The sequence below is a fragment of the Rhipicephalus microplus genome, chromosome 7, assembly GCF_043290135.1.
Source record: "Rhipicephalus microplus isolate Deutch F79 chromosome 7, USDA_Rmic, whole genome shotgun sequence".
Taxonomy (NCBI): domain Eukaryota; kingdom Metazoa; phylum Arthropoda; class Arachnida; order Ixodida; family Ixodidae; genus Rhipicephalus; species Rhipicephalus microplus.
Genome location: NC_134706.1, coordinates 116,000,356 through 116,016,577, shown reverse-complemented (window position 1 = coordinate 116,016,577; position 16,222 = coordinate 116,000,356). Strand labels below are relative to the sequence as shown.

The 16,222-nt window shown below is 47.0% G+C and overlaps 2 long non-coding RNA genes across 2 annotated transcripts in view; one reads left to right on the top strand and one right to left on the bottom strand.

Moving 5' to 3' along the window:
- Positions 1–1,659: 1,659 nt before the first annotated feature.
- LOC142767598 (uncharacterized) lies at positions 1,660–15,390 on the bottom strand. Its single transcript, XR_012885011.1, has 2 exons — positions 14,978–15,390; positions 1,660–3,305 (listed from the first exon to the last, which is right to left on the bottom strand). It is a non-coding gene; the product is annotated as an uncharacterized LOC142767598 (long non-coding RNA).
- Positions 2,809–16,222, top strand: part of LOC142767597 (uncharacterized) — a 93,591-nt gene continuing 80,177 nt past the window's right edge. The window contains exon 1 of the long non-coding RNA XR_012885010.1: positions 2,809–2,910. This is a non-coding gene — a long non-coding RNA (uncharacterized LOC142767597). The remainder of the gene's footprint in view (positions 2,911–16,222) is intronic.

Genomic DNA, 16,222 nt, shown 5'->3' with positions numbered 1-16,222 from the left:
TTTATTGCTCATTTAAAATTACTCACGAGTTTCGCGGCAAAAGAAACTTGTCTAACGGCTACAGGCCTGCTCAAACAATCGGAAAATGTCATTACCTAATATAGTTGAAAATGCATCAGAGTTGCCTTATTAACCGTGAAAACAACTTTGCCGGGGTGAAATCGCTGGCAGAGACATCTTTAGTGGCGTGTTGCGTGTGTGGGCCCACGTAGAGCGCGTAAAATTGCAATTGCTATCAACATCTGCCGGCGTAAAGCGTTAGTTATCTTAATGCTCGATCACGTGCAATAAATGTTTGTTCGGCGAAAGAGTATGTGTCTTTCAGAAACTGTCAAACCTAATGTATTGTCACGTGGTGGTCACTATGAAAGATGCGGTGGTCACTATGGTAGAGAGATTAAACTATTGGGCGAACTTGTGCCCTGAAAATTAACTCGGTGTACAAGCATAGCACTCTGTTTTCTGATAGCGCCAATAAATATGGTCAGCCTGCAGCAAAACGATTTCATTTTATACAGAAGTGATCGCGTTTTCCAGCGTTATCACTGTTGCTCACGTAAGCCAACAAATGAGCTTACAGCGAGTACCCGCAGTACGCGCTAATTGAGGGTACTTTTATAATACAAGGCGCGTTTTTACTCCCGCACACCACAGCGTGATTCTGACTGACGCAGAAGTTACGGATCCCAAAACTTTCGAACATGTGGTCTTCTTCAACGTGCATTGAAGTTGAAGTACATGAGCGTCCAGCATTTCGCCTTCATTGAAAGTCAGCCGCTGCGGACCCTAACAAAGCAATCGGAGACAATGTGGGAGTTTACAAAACATTGCGGCGGCCTTGCACCGGGTTGAAATCACTCTTTTTTTTTTCGGATATGCATCCATTACGTGACCTTAAGAGAAGAGGCGCAGTAACGTGTGTGCCTTTTCTAGCGAGTGGTCGGCTTTAAACCACGATGTCACTATTGTAATAATTTTCTTACACCCGTTGGCAATGTACGCTTCTACATTATAAGTGCAATGTTGCATTGCCATGTTGTGAATGCACGTAAACAGGACGCACGTGTTTGTAAAGCATGTGTTGCGTTCACTACATTTCTAAGCAGAGTAAGTTATTTCAAGGTATTCGCAAGCAAAAGTGTGGCTCTGTGGCAGAACGCCCACTTGCCGCGCGAACGACCGGCTTAGACCAAAGTAAGACCCAGGATTTTATTATCTCTGATTTTCATCTTTGTAGATTTCTCGGTCGCACACAAAACAACTTTTCGCTCACCACCGACTACCCCAATCACGGAATATCTTTAAAACTAGCCCATTAACGAAACCACATAATGATATCTTACCTGACGCATTGACAGATCGAGAATACAAAAATAGGCATGTGTTCATGTTCGTTGAAGTAAAGCCTTGATGCACGCTAGCGCTCCACGTCTAGGCGTAGAATTTCAGTTGAACCGGAATATTTATAATATTTGTTTCACTTACATAGGTCAATATTTTGGTCATGGGAAAGATGGCAAATATTTTTCAATGACAACTAACAACGCCATCACAGAAGACAAAGCTGGAAGTTGAGCAGAGGGGGCTCTTTAACGCTACTGCAGTAAAAAAATCAGTGTGTCTGAAATGACAACTCAGAAAGCATCCAACACAAGCGCATTCTTCAGGAAACCATCAAGTATTGCATTTTTATTATTGTATTTAGTGAGCATAGCTCTAGTCATACATAGGTAAAAATCTACATGAGTAATGAACACTGCAAAATCTTCCTTTACAAAAACAGTGATAAAGTTAGAGAGTGAATAATATTAGAGGCCACTTTTCTGTAATAATGTTGCTCTTTTTAAGACAATCACACTACGTGCACGATTGACGACAAATTGTGCGTAGAGGAGCAGTTTGAAACCTTGAAACAATACCGCTTTGTTGTAGCGCGCATCTGCTGCCTTTTGTTCGTCGATTTCTCGTAGGATCACAGCCGACTCGTAAACCTATAATTTTTTAAAGACGCTGCTCGATATGTAAGTAAGCAAGTGATATGTAAGCAAGCAAGATGTAAGCAAGCAAGTGATAAAAACACGTTTATTTGATGACCCTGAGTAGATATCGCGAAGATAGGATGCAACATTAATACGTGATGAAGCAGCGGACAATTACTCTTCAGATTATGATGAAGCGGAATTCTTAAGCACGTTTACTCGATTATGTCGCCAGCTTTATTTCAATCGTCATCTTCTTGTATTGGCAAAAGCCCTTCGTGAGGCGACTGATATCTGCCAAAAATGATAGGTGAGCATGATGTAGTTTATCAAGACTGCGCTTACATGAACAAGGTGGGTCATGGACTTCGAGCATATCGAATCTCCTTCCGTTTGGATGTACCACGGTAACCGACCGAGAAGAAGGCAACCACTGAGAACCTTCACGCAAATCATTAAACTCGATCTCCAAACCTAAAAGCATAGCGTCTTCAGCAGCAATCTTTTTTACAGTGACGACAAAGTAGGTGTCTCATGTGCCACGTGGTCACTTCAGCGAACGTACGGTCTTCCGTCGGCATTTTTAGGTGTCAGATTATAGGTGACGCTAGGTATTTCTGCACCCACTTGAGAGTTAGCTGTTTGTACTTTAGTCAAATGACGAAGCCTATCGCGACTAGGAAGCGTGGGCTCACAATGAGCAATTACTGCAGCATGATCGAATTGTCGCATGTTCTGACGTAACTCTTCCACAGTGCCGAGCGTTACGTTGGCGTATTGCTCAAGCTTTCTAAGAATAACTGTCTTCTCCGAAGACGGTGACAGGGCTGACATCGCGGCATTATGATCCTCGAAACTTGCTCCCTTTATCTGTTTTCGAAAAGCTTCAGATATCGCTGAGGTTACGACCTCGGTCACGACATTACTAACAGTAAGTGCAGACTTCCTTTGCCCGTCATTGAGTACCCTTATTAAGATTTGATGGTACGCGACATTTTTAGCAAGACGAGTCATTTGGTCCTGAAGTGGAGCCAGCTGAGCGTCTTGGTAAACGTCTATTGCAAGCGCCTTCTCGTGTTCCTCATTGACGCTGCAGTCTGGAGAAGCCACTGGAGTAGTTTGCGACGCTGAGGGCTCCGTCTCGACACACGAACGTTGTTAGCGGCACCTGTTCATTTTGTGTTCTACAGCGTCATTGCGCAGGAGGTAGTGGTTTCCTGTCCCGCAATACAGCACGTGGAAGGCGCAGTCGTTCTCATAGTGCTGTTGAAGGTCTTCTAGGGGTCCCGTGAACTTGCAGCCCATTGATTCGTTCCAACAGTAAACCTTAAAAAAATATAAAACAGCGTTGGTTATCAGATCAAGTCGCTGAGTTTCAAGGCAACTTGAATGGTCAGATTGGTCCGGATATTAAAAAAAGGTTAATTCATTGCCACAATAGTGGTTTTTTTTACAGGTGATTGCACAACAGCATGAACAGTGACAGCTAGATGTACACTGTAAATATTTTTAAGAACAGCATGAGTTTGTTGCAACTTTTTACATACATTTTTTAACTGGAGGGTGATGTAGTAACACAGACGCACGCTCGAGGCCAACGAAGAAATGCCCTTTATTCAGATAAAGCACGTGTTTAACTAGGCTTCCTTTTTTACTGCGGTGGTGCTGCTTCAGCCGCTGATGTTGGTGCGTTGGCACAGCACAGGGAAATAAGTAAGAACTTCTGCTACTTGCATTACGAAAGTCCAGCTCTAGACAAGCAAAAACTTACTCTGGCGAAGTGATCTTGCAGACGCAAAACAATCACTACATCGGCAAGAAAACTCAGTATATCTGGAGAGGTGTCGATATGACCATGGCGTCTTTACGTAACTATCGATTCAATAAACATATATATGCATTACGCCTCAGTTTTAGGATTCGGTACCACACGAGTGTTAAACTCGTTTTCAAATATATGGTGAACCGCTGATTATTTTTTGTTCGATATAGAATAATATACAACATAGAATGATATAGAGAAACTAATGGCACGTGAGCAAAGGGACGCAGCCCGCGTTTTGCAGTGCGTTCTTCAACTTAAAAGGACGCACAAACTGAAAACAGACAGGATGAGCAGGAATCAACAACTGTTACAGCTCGAAACTTGAAGCGCTCTTCACAAACACAAATAAAGAGGCACCAAATGATCGCACAAGTATGCGTAGAGACGTGTACTGGAAACTGTAGCTATTGGTACTTCTTTTTGTGAGTTGCTTGCTATTTTCCCAAACGCGGGCACTGCACCTTATGAAACGACATTTGTGCTTTCCTTAACTTCAACGCAAACTTGCGGTGAAAGCAGGTGATGTGCAAGCCACCCACATACGGGAATAAATATATGTGCGGGCGATTGACCGCGCCATGTTGAGGTGCGTGGGCATCGGAATAGAAGGGGCGATGACCCTTAGAGCTCGTCTAACGCATTGTTCGTGCTATTTCGCTCCTGATAACAACACGCCGAAGCCACCAAGCTCCGTGTTCTGCCAATGACAAATGGCGTTCGTAAATGGCTCACTGTCACAGAGTAAAGGAACGCATTCACCGCGGCCGAGCCCATTCACACTGCGAAGCGAGCTTATTCTGACTGAACATTCTGACCGCCGAAAGTGGTCTGCGCGCACCGATCACTCTCGGAACTATTTTTGCGGCGTAGGAGCGCCAGTCGAAAAATTTGAGTAAATAGCGCCCAAGTCCAACTCGCTCGTCATGTCATAGTCTAGTAACGTGCAGTTAGCAGAAATGCTCATTGAATTGAGGCGCATCCGCCCAGTCCTATACAACAGACGCCACACCAAGCAGACAGCTTGCTAAAGCACGACTCGAGAAATAAAATAGGAAACGAGCCCGGATTGACTCGTAAGTAGGAGTTGCCTCTGCCTCTGTTGCTTCGCTCCTCAAATTGTGAGCACCTCGCAATGTAGTTCCCTTTCTCTTTCGAGTTGCGACGAGCGTTGGAACGCACGAAACTGATATCTACTTCTTCACGCGAGCACTGAAGTTGCAAGCCACCGAGAACATTCGAAGAACCACGCATTCATCCCGTGCTAGACCCGTGGTTCATTGTTCACTCCGCAGATGGCTATCCGGCGCTGTGGTGCGCGTGCAGCGCGAACGACGCTGCGTTTCGGTGACAGGAGAATTTCAGTCGCTGTTGGAAGCGAATGCTTCAGTGTTAACTACGGTTTGTTATAGAGTCTTGGCCACGCTAGTGCAATTGGAGTGCCTTCTTTTAGGTTTTCGCGCGAGAAATACGTCCATCTCTAACATGCATCTCGTGCGTGTTTCAAATGTATACGTTGCGATTCGGTAGCGGTTTAGTCCTTCTTCGACCTGTGGGGAAAATAGTCCGTGAGGCACACAGAAGTACGGAGCAAAGCATTATTTTCTGGCCACTTTTACTTGCACGCTTTTTTTTGAAGTGCTGATCCGCCTAACCTGGCCACGAATGTGCTTTGCTGCTTTTACAGTTGTTTTTTTCCAACATAAATGACACAGAGAATTATCGATGTGTGCCTATGTAGTCCGTCAGACAACTTTTTCTTTGTTACGCATCGTTTGACCGTTCTCTCTTGATCTCCTTGTCAAGGCAAATGAAATAGCAGCTGCTGAGATATAAATCATCTGTTTTTTAGGGGTGAAGCTCCTTATAGCGGCAGTCGTTTGTCCCTCGAAGTCGTAGTGTGTAACCAGTCTTACGTTCTGACCTGTAAGATTCTGCCGGTTGGAGATTTCTCCTGTGCGTTGTTGAAAAAGAAAACAATCGTTGCGTGCGCGTTAACTAAAAGCCGAATTATCCTGTCTCTCATTCCCCTTTGCAGCCATTGGCACGTACATTGAGCACTATCTGACAAAAAAAAAAGGTTGCTACGTTGTACTAGCCGGGCGTAACCTCCTTGGTTTTATAAGGGTTTAGCGAGCGTTGGGCCACAGTGCCATGAATACGGTGAACTAGTATATACCATGAAGTTGAGGTGGTTAAAGGTGGGAAGTAGGTACGAAGCGCAAGCCGTAAGAAAGTGTGCTTGTGCCACCTCTCGTTTAGTCCTTAGAATGTCCGCTGGATGGCGGTGCTTCTATATGGGGAATATATGATGCAAAGATGCGAGATGGTGATACTTAGCGTGTTGAATAGATGGACGAACGGACACACAGACAGATGCATGAATGGACTCAAGGATGGCTGCACCTACGAATGGACGCATGAACGGATGCATGGACGAACGCAGGGACGGACGCAGGGACGGACGCAGGGACGGACGCAGGGACGGACGCAGGGACGGACGCACAGATGGACGTGCGGACGCACGAACAGAGGCACGCACTGGTGAATGGACACATGGATGGTCACACTGACGGACGCATGGACGGACGGAAGCAAGAACGAATAAACAGACGAATGCTTCGCCCCACTCTCCAACATTCACTCCGTAGATATGCTGCCATTTTTTAAGGTATGTGACGGTACAGCTACGAATAACAAATCTAGGCACATACTTGCGAAGTACACGAAAGCAAGAAAAACGTACGTGTAGTTAACGTAGCATAAACGGACCTTCAAACAATTTTGACAATTTAGTATCAACACGTAGGACCCATAGACCAATCCCAATGAGTCAGGTACAGGTAATTTTGAGCTCTCTGCGTAAACTGTGCGATTTATTACACTGGTTTACGCAGAGACCTCAAACACGTTTTCAACGGTCCATCCACAAAGCGACATGCTTTGCCCCATTGGCGTCACCGTGGCTGCTGATCTGATTGGCTGCGGAATACGTGGCACAAGTCAGTGAAGGAGGAGCTTAGCCCCAAGCTTCGGAAGGAGGACATTATACGGGGTTTAACGTCCCAACGCCACCACACGATTATGAGAGACACCGTAGTGGAGGGCTGCGGAACTTTCAACCACCTTGGGTTTCTAGCATGCACCAAAATCTGAGCACATGCGCATACAGCATTTTTGCTGTCTTCGAAAATGCAGCCTCCGACCCCAGGACTTGATCCCGCGACACGTAGGTCAGAAGCAGAGTGCTAGATAACCGTGGCGGGGTCGAAGGAAGAGTTGAGGAAGTTCAGGGTGAAACAACGAGCGGAGGAGGAGCGTAGCTATTCATTACTCGTAGCTCCGTTAGTAACGGGTGTTTTCATTAAATTATAGTTCAATGAAAATGCTATAGTTCAATGACTTGCTCCAGTAGTGGTCTAGTCAAAAACAGAACGTAAAAAAACCGTTTTCAGGCACGCTTTAATCAGTTCGCTGTCGCAATGCGTTCTACAATGCAAGTGCTAAGCGTTAGAAATTTTATGTGCAGCGAGAGATCGAAGGTACAGGAAACGGAAGTGACGCAGAAGAGCGACGACTCCCAAATCGGACAGAGTTCACGTATTTTCTCTGCACATGTGTCATTATGTGATACACTTCGCAACTTTAAGTTCGCTAAGAAATGCGATGCATTTCTTGGCGAACTTCAGCGACTTTGAGCGTATCTATCTATGTATCTATACCTATCCATCTAGTAGCCTGCGATTTTTAGCTCTCCTGGCCGTTTCGGTAATGGTATCAATACTAAACTTGGTATGACATAATTTGATTGTATGAAAAACATATATGCCTAGTCATAACATGAAATTCATGATCCGTATGTCATGATTTACATTTCAAGGTCCTGCAGCTGTTGCGGTGGTTTCATTCACATGGCAAGTTGCGAAACTGGTTTGGTATCATGATTGCATGGCGAACACAAGCAACAGAACCTAACATGAAAATCATGACATGCGTGTCATGTAACTACATGACTACATGCCATACTCATGGTGCGCTCGCGGCCGTTTCGCTAGCGTCCCATATACCAAATTTGGTATGACAGTACGTGAATGGATGACGAAAGTATGCGACTGATGAAAACATGATAATCTCGAGATGCGTGTCAAGTAACAACATTACTACATGCCACGCTCATGATGCGCTGGCGACCGTTTCACTTGCTTCACTTATACAAAATTTGGTTTTGCGGGACGTGAATGAATGACGAAGTTATGATACTGGTGCAAACATGACGAACATGAGATGTGTCATGTCACAACATAACTACATGCTACGCTCATGATGTGCTTCCGGCCGTTTCGCTAGCTTCACATGTACCAAACGCGGTATTTATTGACGTCAATGGATGACGAAGGTATGTGACTGGTGCAATCATAATCATGAGATGCGTGTCGTGTGAGAACATGACTACATGCCACAGCCAAGGCGCCAATACATTTCAATGTGACACAATGCGCGTTCTCACCGGCGTTCATTTCGTCGTGGTGGAACATTTATTAACCATTAAATGGTTACAAAGAGGTGATTGGGTTGGGGCCTTATTGGCCTCCTACCCTCACAGCACTAGGTGGAACCCCTATTCCGGAGCTCCATTGGCAAGCAACGCCGCCCGCGTCCTTTGAACCAGGGCTTTTTGGGCCTTCATGTCTTGACAGCCGAGCAGGGCCGCCTCCCAGTTCTCTCTCGTGGGGTTGGGGATGGGAGGATAGATGGATTAGACTGGAACGCCCAGACGATGTGGAAGGTGTCAGCCACCTCACCAGAGAACTGGCACGTGCCATCAAAGGATGAATTGAAATGTTTTAGCACCGCCGGGCACAGTACGGTATTGGTAAACAGTTTTAAAAGGAGGCGCTCGTCAGCGCGATGCAGTCCCTTACAAGGGTGTGGATAGCGCCGGTGCTCCTCCTTGTAGTAATTGGTAATATCTGAATGAAAGGGCCAAGTTGTCTGATTGGGAGTAGGCTTCCAGTGACAGGGAGATAGCCCGGGAAGAGCGTGTGCTGGCGGCCTGATCAGCCTGTTCGTTACCCCCGAGTCCTTGGTGACCGAGTGCCCAAACCAGATTTCGCGGAGTTGGATTAACGTATCGGCAGCTAGGTTCCAGTATGCGCTGAGCAAGCGGTGAAGCCCATCCTAGCTGATAGTTCCGACAGGCCCCTCGTGAGTCGGTGATGATATGTTGAGAAGAGGGATAGGTGAGAACCAGAGCGATGACAATCTCCTCCGCATGTGTTGCGCTGTAGGCTTTGAAAGTGAGCCCGTTTATGGTGTGTGTTGTGTATCACTGTGGCCGTAAACCACCCCCCATGGTGCGGGCTGGTAACGTCCATGCAGCACATGTGTTCCTCTTGTCCAAAGTGTCGCTGCGACGCTTCCGCGCGCGCCTGGCGGCGACCACTGTGGTTTTTTTTTGGACATATTGCGGGGAAGGGGTCAGACCCGGAGGGCGCGTCTCCAAGGTTCTGGCACTCTCACCCTTTCCTCAGTATAGTAATCGTGTTTGATGTGTATTCGGTCCAGGAGGCGGCGACCGGAATGGGTCTGTGCAAGGCGCGTGCATTGGTTAACGAGGTGGGCTTCTCGAAGTTCCCGGTTGGTATTCACCACGCCTAGGGCCAGAAGTCTTTGGTTGGACGTGGTGATAAGGAGGTCGAGGGCCCGCTTGATAACTTTATGGTGGATGACCTCCAGTTGATCATTTTCGTACTTGCGTAGGTGCAATAGGGAGTAGAGTAGAGTATTTTACTCGTTACGAAAGCATGGGCAAGCCGCATCGCACCCCTGCTTCGCAATCCACCCCGCTTGTTGGAGACCCGGCGGACCATACGGCCCACCTGGTCTCCCACCGTGTGAAGTTTGGCTATTGTGGTGTCGGCCTTGCGTTGGTGGTGTATGAAGAGGCCAAGGACGCGGATCTCCTTGGCCTCACGGATCGGTCCCGAGTGAAGACATATGGAGCTGAGTTGTGTCCTGAGAGGAGGGACGTACGTGCACAAATTCTTACTTAGCCGGGGCACACTGGAGTCCGCAGTAGGTTGCGTAATCGTCGACTACAGTCGCTGCTGCTTGCAGGCACGACTCCATGTGACCCAGGTTACCTTGCGTGGACCAGATCGTGATATCATCCGTGTAAAGAGCGTGATGTATCTCTGGCAGAGAAGCCAATTTGGGAGGGAAGATGAAGCATGGCTATATAAAATAGGAGGAGAGAGAGGACTGCACCTTGAGGAGTTCTCCTCGAGCCGATTACGTAAGGCCCATGTTCCTCATCTTTTATGCTTATGTAGGCTTGACGGTCTGTAAGGAACTGCCCAACGTAATTGAATGTTTTATAACCACAGTTGGCCTGACTGAGGTGGTCAAGGATTACCTCATGCTTCACGTTGTCGAATGCCCCTTTAAGATCCGAAGCCAGGACTACCTTGTCATTGTGGGAACATTCAACAGTATCTAATATGTCATGGTGGAGCTGTAGAAGTATATCCTAGGCTGACGTCTGAGGGCGGAAACCGAACATGGTGTCCGCAAAAGTGCGCTCTGTTTCTAGAAACGCGGAGAGTTTGTCGCGTACCATCGTTTCCATCAGCTTGCCGACACAAGACGTGAGGGAGATGGGGCGAAGGTTCTCCACGTAAATAGGTTTACCTGCCTTCGGGGTGAAGGTCACGAGAGCTGATGTCCATTAAAGAGGGAGAGGAGCTTTTCCGTCCCAAATGCTATTGATGTATTTGAGGAACGTGGCGTAGGCTGCGTCGGGAAGATTCGCCAACAGTTTGACCGTAACCTGGTCACGCCCTGGTGCAGTGTCACGCTTCATCTTGCGTAAGGCCGCCTGGAAGTCGTGGAGCTGGAACGGGGTGTTCAACTGCGTGTTCTTTTTGCCTGCCTAAGAGTAGGCGGCTGTCCGGGGGTCCTTGGTGGCGCACAGGTATCGGTCCCTGAGCGTGTGTGCCAGCTTTGTTGCTTCATTTCATCGCGTCACGCCGGCGTTGCCACGTCAGGCACCGGTCCTGCCATGTAGTCGCAGGCGCGCGCCGCGCTGCGTTGTTTTGACGCATGTGCGTTTCAGCGCGTCTGGTGTATCTCCGTCACGAAAAGAGGGAGACGCAGTGTTGTCGGAGTAATGAATCGGCGCGGAATGCAGCATGTCGCATTTCGTGCCGGTTTCACTCGGGTGGCACAGACAGACACTGGTTGCGCCGGTCGCGCCTGGCGTAGCGTCGTTGTGTCCAGCGTGCGCGCGCACCCACGCTACATTGGATTATATTGGACCCTTCACGATGCGCTCGTGGCCCTTTTGCTTGCCCCACATATATCAAAATTTTTGTTACGTGACTGCAATGGATGACAAAATATATGACTGGTGCAAACATGATAATCTGGACACGCGTGTCATGTAACAACATGAAACATACCACGCTCATAGCGTGCTCAGGGCCGTTTTTCTAGCTCCTATATACTAAATTTGGTATCACGTGATGTGAATAGATGAAGGTAAACGACGAATTCAAACATGATAATCGTGACATGGAAGTCATGTATGGTATCATTTACATCCACCTGGTAACGTTGTGCTGAATTTAAAGTGACATATCAACCTTTTAATTCGTGCTTCGCATATCATCGATTCCCACTGTACGTGGGATCTGCAATTTTTTGTATTCGTTCTTAACATTTCCGCGCTATTTTGATACGCTTCTTTTATATAATATTTGTTGTTTTTTGTATTCTTTTCACACGCGAGGAAGTGCTCCGCTGTGTCCCGTCTTCCGTCTTGGTCGACCTTGCGCTGTACCCGCAAGTGCTGCCATACCTTATAGCTCAACTTTAACACTGTTCTAAGCGCGCCCCAAGCACAACGCTGGCGTGTTTCAGAGTGGTGTTACTGGTTCTGCCGCCTGCCTGATACATCTACAAGCATTCATTTTCACCACTCGCTCTGTTGGCACGGAACGACTGCATCTAGCCTTCTTTGCTGGGAGGCGTCACAGAGCCTGCTATCGCTACTCGGCCAACCATACGGCGTACGCGAGATTATTGTTTCTAAGGTTGTCCCATCATATGCTGCGGGTATGAAGGTTTTTAAAAGAAGATGGCGTTTCTTGAAATACGTCAATATATAAATGTTTGTTTGGCTTTCTGTTGCTCTGTCTGTCGCATGATTCAACCACCCGGGGAAAGTTCTGTCTGCGTTCATACTTGTGAACCTTTCCAATCAAAGTATCACGCAATTTTGAGGCAAACACAAATACATAAGTATTAGGCAGTGGTTGTCTTCATTTCCAAAATGTATTTATATCTAATTCTAAAGACAGCAGTACTTATCGCTGCGCCGATGTGATGATATGAAAGAAAATGTGGGTGTTTCCTACGCTTCGCTAAAGTGATATGGTGCTGCCACTTACCAGTGGCCATCCGCTCAAGAAAAACTTTCGTTTCTTCAAATTACTGCCACATGACGTCCATAGCTCATGGAGCGTCTCTAAACTATCAAGGAAGATGTCTATCATGACCTTTGCCATCGAAACACGCAGACCTGCAGACACGTTTTAAACATTACTCTGTTGGCGTGTCTTCTATCTCGAGTCAAGTCCAGAGGTGCACCCGCTAGCCTCTCAAGTAGAGCAGTACATCACCAAAGTGTTGGTTTTTCTAGCTCACTAGTCCTGGCCTGAATCTTGTCTGTCAACAGCAAATGAGGTGTAGTACTCTATTTTGACGCCTATGCTTTATCTTGAATTCACATTTTTTTATTCCTCTGCTTTTCAAGTTTTCCTCGTAATACCAAAATGAAGCTTGTACAGGACTTACGTCATCGCCAGACAGCCAATATTGAGAGTTATAGCCCTTGTCGATATGGGAGGTTTTTTTTAACGAGAGCTCTCTGTATAAATGAAGATGTAAGCTGACTTTTTCCACTTCTGGTAGGAAAAAGTGTTTTGTTGCACATGACACAACTGGAGCAACAAAAGCTGGCGTAAATACTTAGGTTATCTTTATTATATTGTACGCAACTATAATTGCTCTAAACTAGCCCAATCGTTTTGAAAAACCACATTTCTTTACCGTTCATATATATACACACATATACATACATATACACATATAACCAAGTCATCACTCAACATTAGTACAAAATTATGCATGCGTGAAAACAAATCATCTGCAGTCGTTATTCTGCGGTGGTAGGTGGAAGTTAAGATAAAATGCGTATCATTAGCAACAAATTCGCACAAATATTGCAACAGACCATTACACAAGCCCTAACTACCTTGGGAAATCAGCAATTCTAATCCCGAGTAATTTCAGCCAGTGCATTATCTTTAAAACAAAACTGAGTTCGCTTGAGTTTGGCTTTCAAGGGTATGACGTGATTACGTTGTCAGGCCCAATGTCCATCGCTCTCATCAGAGCCACAGTGAAATAAGTGTCCGCACATGCTTTTGGAGGAATATTGTGATTTAGTGGGTAGTTTAATAACATTTGCAGGTGCTGCGGGCGCTGCTTTAGGTGCGGGCACCATAGTGTCACTCCCCCTGCGAAAAAACATACGGACTTTCGCCCCGACCACAAACCCAAATGCACATAAGCTACACACATATATTTACGGGCCTCACGGGACGCAATTACCGCACGCTATTTCGGATTTTCTCCTGGGGGAAGGGGGGGGGGGAGCACAAAGGCGAACGGGGCTGCAACCACACCTCAAGGGCTCGTGGTACGCTATTCTAAAACTCCCTAATACGTCTGAATGCTTTGCAGCGTGTGGCCCTTTAAAACAAGCACTTGTTCGCAATTCTCATATTTAGATGCTTCGCGTAGTCCTACGCACATGCCATGCAATATTTCACTTTCATTGAGGTTATTCCGTGCACTTCATCGCATGTATGAATGTAATAAAGTGCAACTTCATCCTATCGAGTTATTCTTTAGTAAAGACATCACTCTCTGGTTGAACATCTGCTTGCGACGCAAACAGCCTGGGTTGAATCCTCACTCATAGTTGAGTCTTTCTAACTATTTTGGTGGCATTTCTCAAGGTTTCTAGTCACAGTCAACACGACTAGTTTTCGGCCACAATCAACGACACCGACGCTAGCAAACGAGCTGAAAGTCACCGACTAAACTGCAAACACGCATGCACGATAGAATGCCTTAGCATCGTTTAAAACTACTCTCAATTTTTTTTGCACCACTGCTTTCTCGTATAATTAGCGACAATGATTTACATTATCGATGATTCTTGGCAGGAAGAAAAACGCGTGTTAATTTACATGTAAGGTCCTAACAAAACGCTGTGCGTACATCTCCTTGGTCTCCGTTGCTATGGGATCAAATGTTTCTTACAGTAGATGGTAATTTGGTTTAGAGTAAAGAAGGTAAATAAACGTTAACGTTGTCATAAGCCTTCCGCAGAGTTAAGTGCACTATGCGTATCGGGGATTGAAGGGCACAACTGTACCGTAGCAGAATCAACGTTGCTTCTTGAAGTAGAATAATTTCTAGTCTCCGAATCCATCTTGACTTCTCAGGGTGAAAAAGTTATGCTGGTGCACTAAAGCTTTATCCTAACATGAGTTAAACATTGTTAATTTTGGCTGACTGGGCACCGGCTCTTTTATTGTGTAGCGGCAGGGGTATGGCCACGTGTACATGTATTTAGTAGAAGAAGTTTGATTGCTATGTGGGGTTTAACGTTCCAAAACCACCATATGATTATGAGAGACGCCGTAGTGGAGGGCTCCGGGAATTTGGACCACCTGGGGTTTTTTAAAGTGCACCCAAATCTGAGCACACGGTCAAACGTTTCCGCCTCCATCGGAAGCGCAGCCGCCGCAGCCGGGATTCCATCCCGCGGCCTGCGGGTCAGCAGCCGAGTACCTTAGCCATTAGACCACCGCAGTGGGGTAGTAGGAGAAGTCAATGAAGGAATTTCAATGAAGGAATATACTGGAAGCAGTTGCGAATTATTGCTGTCATTAAAACCGTAAAACAACCTAAGAAAAAGTGTTACAGAAAGTGCATTGCTTGATACTTTTCCAGCTCAAAGAACCCCACTCATACCCCTCGGTATGCCTCAACAAGGCTAAATTAAAACAGGTGGCGTACAGTGGTAGGGAGTTTTACTCACTTTTACGCGGTTCACTTTCTTGGCTGCGAAGTTTATGGGTGTGCACTCCGCCGCCGTGAATGTCTTCTGATCCTCGGGGAATTTCCTACTACCAGACTGGGAGACGCACGCAAAGCAGCATTCGCACAAAACGTGCGAACATGGCAGTTTCAGCGTCTTCCTGGGGATGATTGCGCAAACGCTGCACATGCGCACGTCAGACACCTCGTCGACCAGAAAAGTTGGCCTCCAGTTCACGCCGGCGACTGGGTGGCCGCTAAAGCGGTGCGGTCTTCTTTCCATTTGCAGCACGAAAGCGTTTCAGCACCGAGCGTAAGGTCACAGAAGAGGCGAGTGACAATCCGTTAAGGTTCGATGAAGCTTGGCACAGGTGATTTTAAACTGGTGGTGTACGCAAAAAATACTTACGTTAAGGTTCGCCTATTTATCACGTTGATAAACGGAGTGCGGGAAAGACCAATCATGTGCAGCTGCTGCTCGGTGCCACGTCACGTGGTAGTGCCGGAGCGAAAATCTGATCTAAAACGGAGAGAAATTGTCTGCTAAGAATTATCTAAACACCCGACTGACGCAACCAGGTTTGCGCCGATAAGGCAGCTAGTAAAATACACTCATGTGCTCCAGTTACGCATCGTCAGTTGAGCGTTCGCAATAATACACAGTGATCGCAGACGAAGTGTTAGAAGAATATGGCATAGATGACGCTACAAAAAATAGCAGCATATCCCCGGAGTGAATGATGGATAGTGGGGCGAAGCATCCGTCTGTCCATTCGTTCTTGCTTCAGTCCATCCATGCATGTTACTGTGTGGGCACCCGTGCGTCCATCCACCTGTCCGTGCGTGCATCTGTTCGTGCATCCGCACGTTCACATGTGTGTCCGTCCCTGCTTTCGTCCACACATCCGCGCGTCCATCCGTTCGTGCAGCCATCCGCGCGTCCATCCGTCCGTGCAGCCATCCGCGCGTCCATCCGTCCGTGCAGCCATCCGCGCGTCCATCCGTCCGTGCAGCCATCCGCGCGTCCATCCGTCCGTGCAGCCATCCGCGCGTCCATCCGTCCGTGCAGCCATCCGCGCGTCCATCCGTCCGTGCAGCCATCCGCGCGTCCATCCGTCCGTGCAGCCATCCGTGCGTCCATGGGTCCATGCTGTCTGTGTGCCCGTTCGTCCACCTGTTCAACACTCCAAGTACCACCATCTCGCATCTTTTCATCATATATTCCTATATAGAAGCACCGCCATCC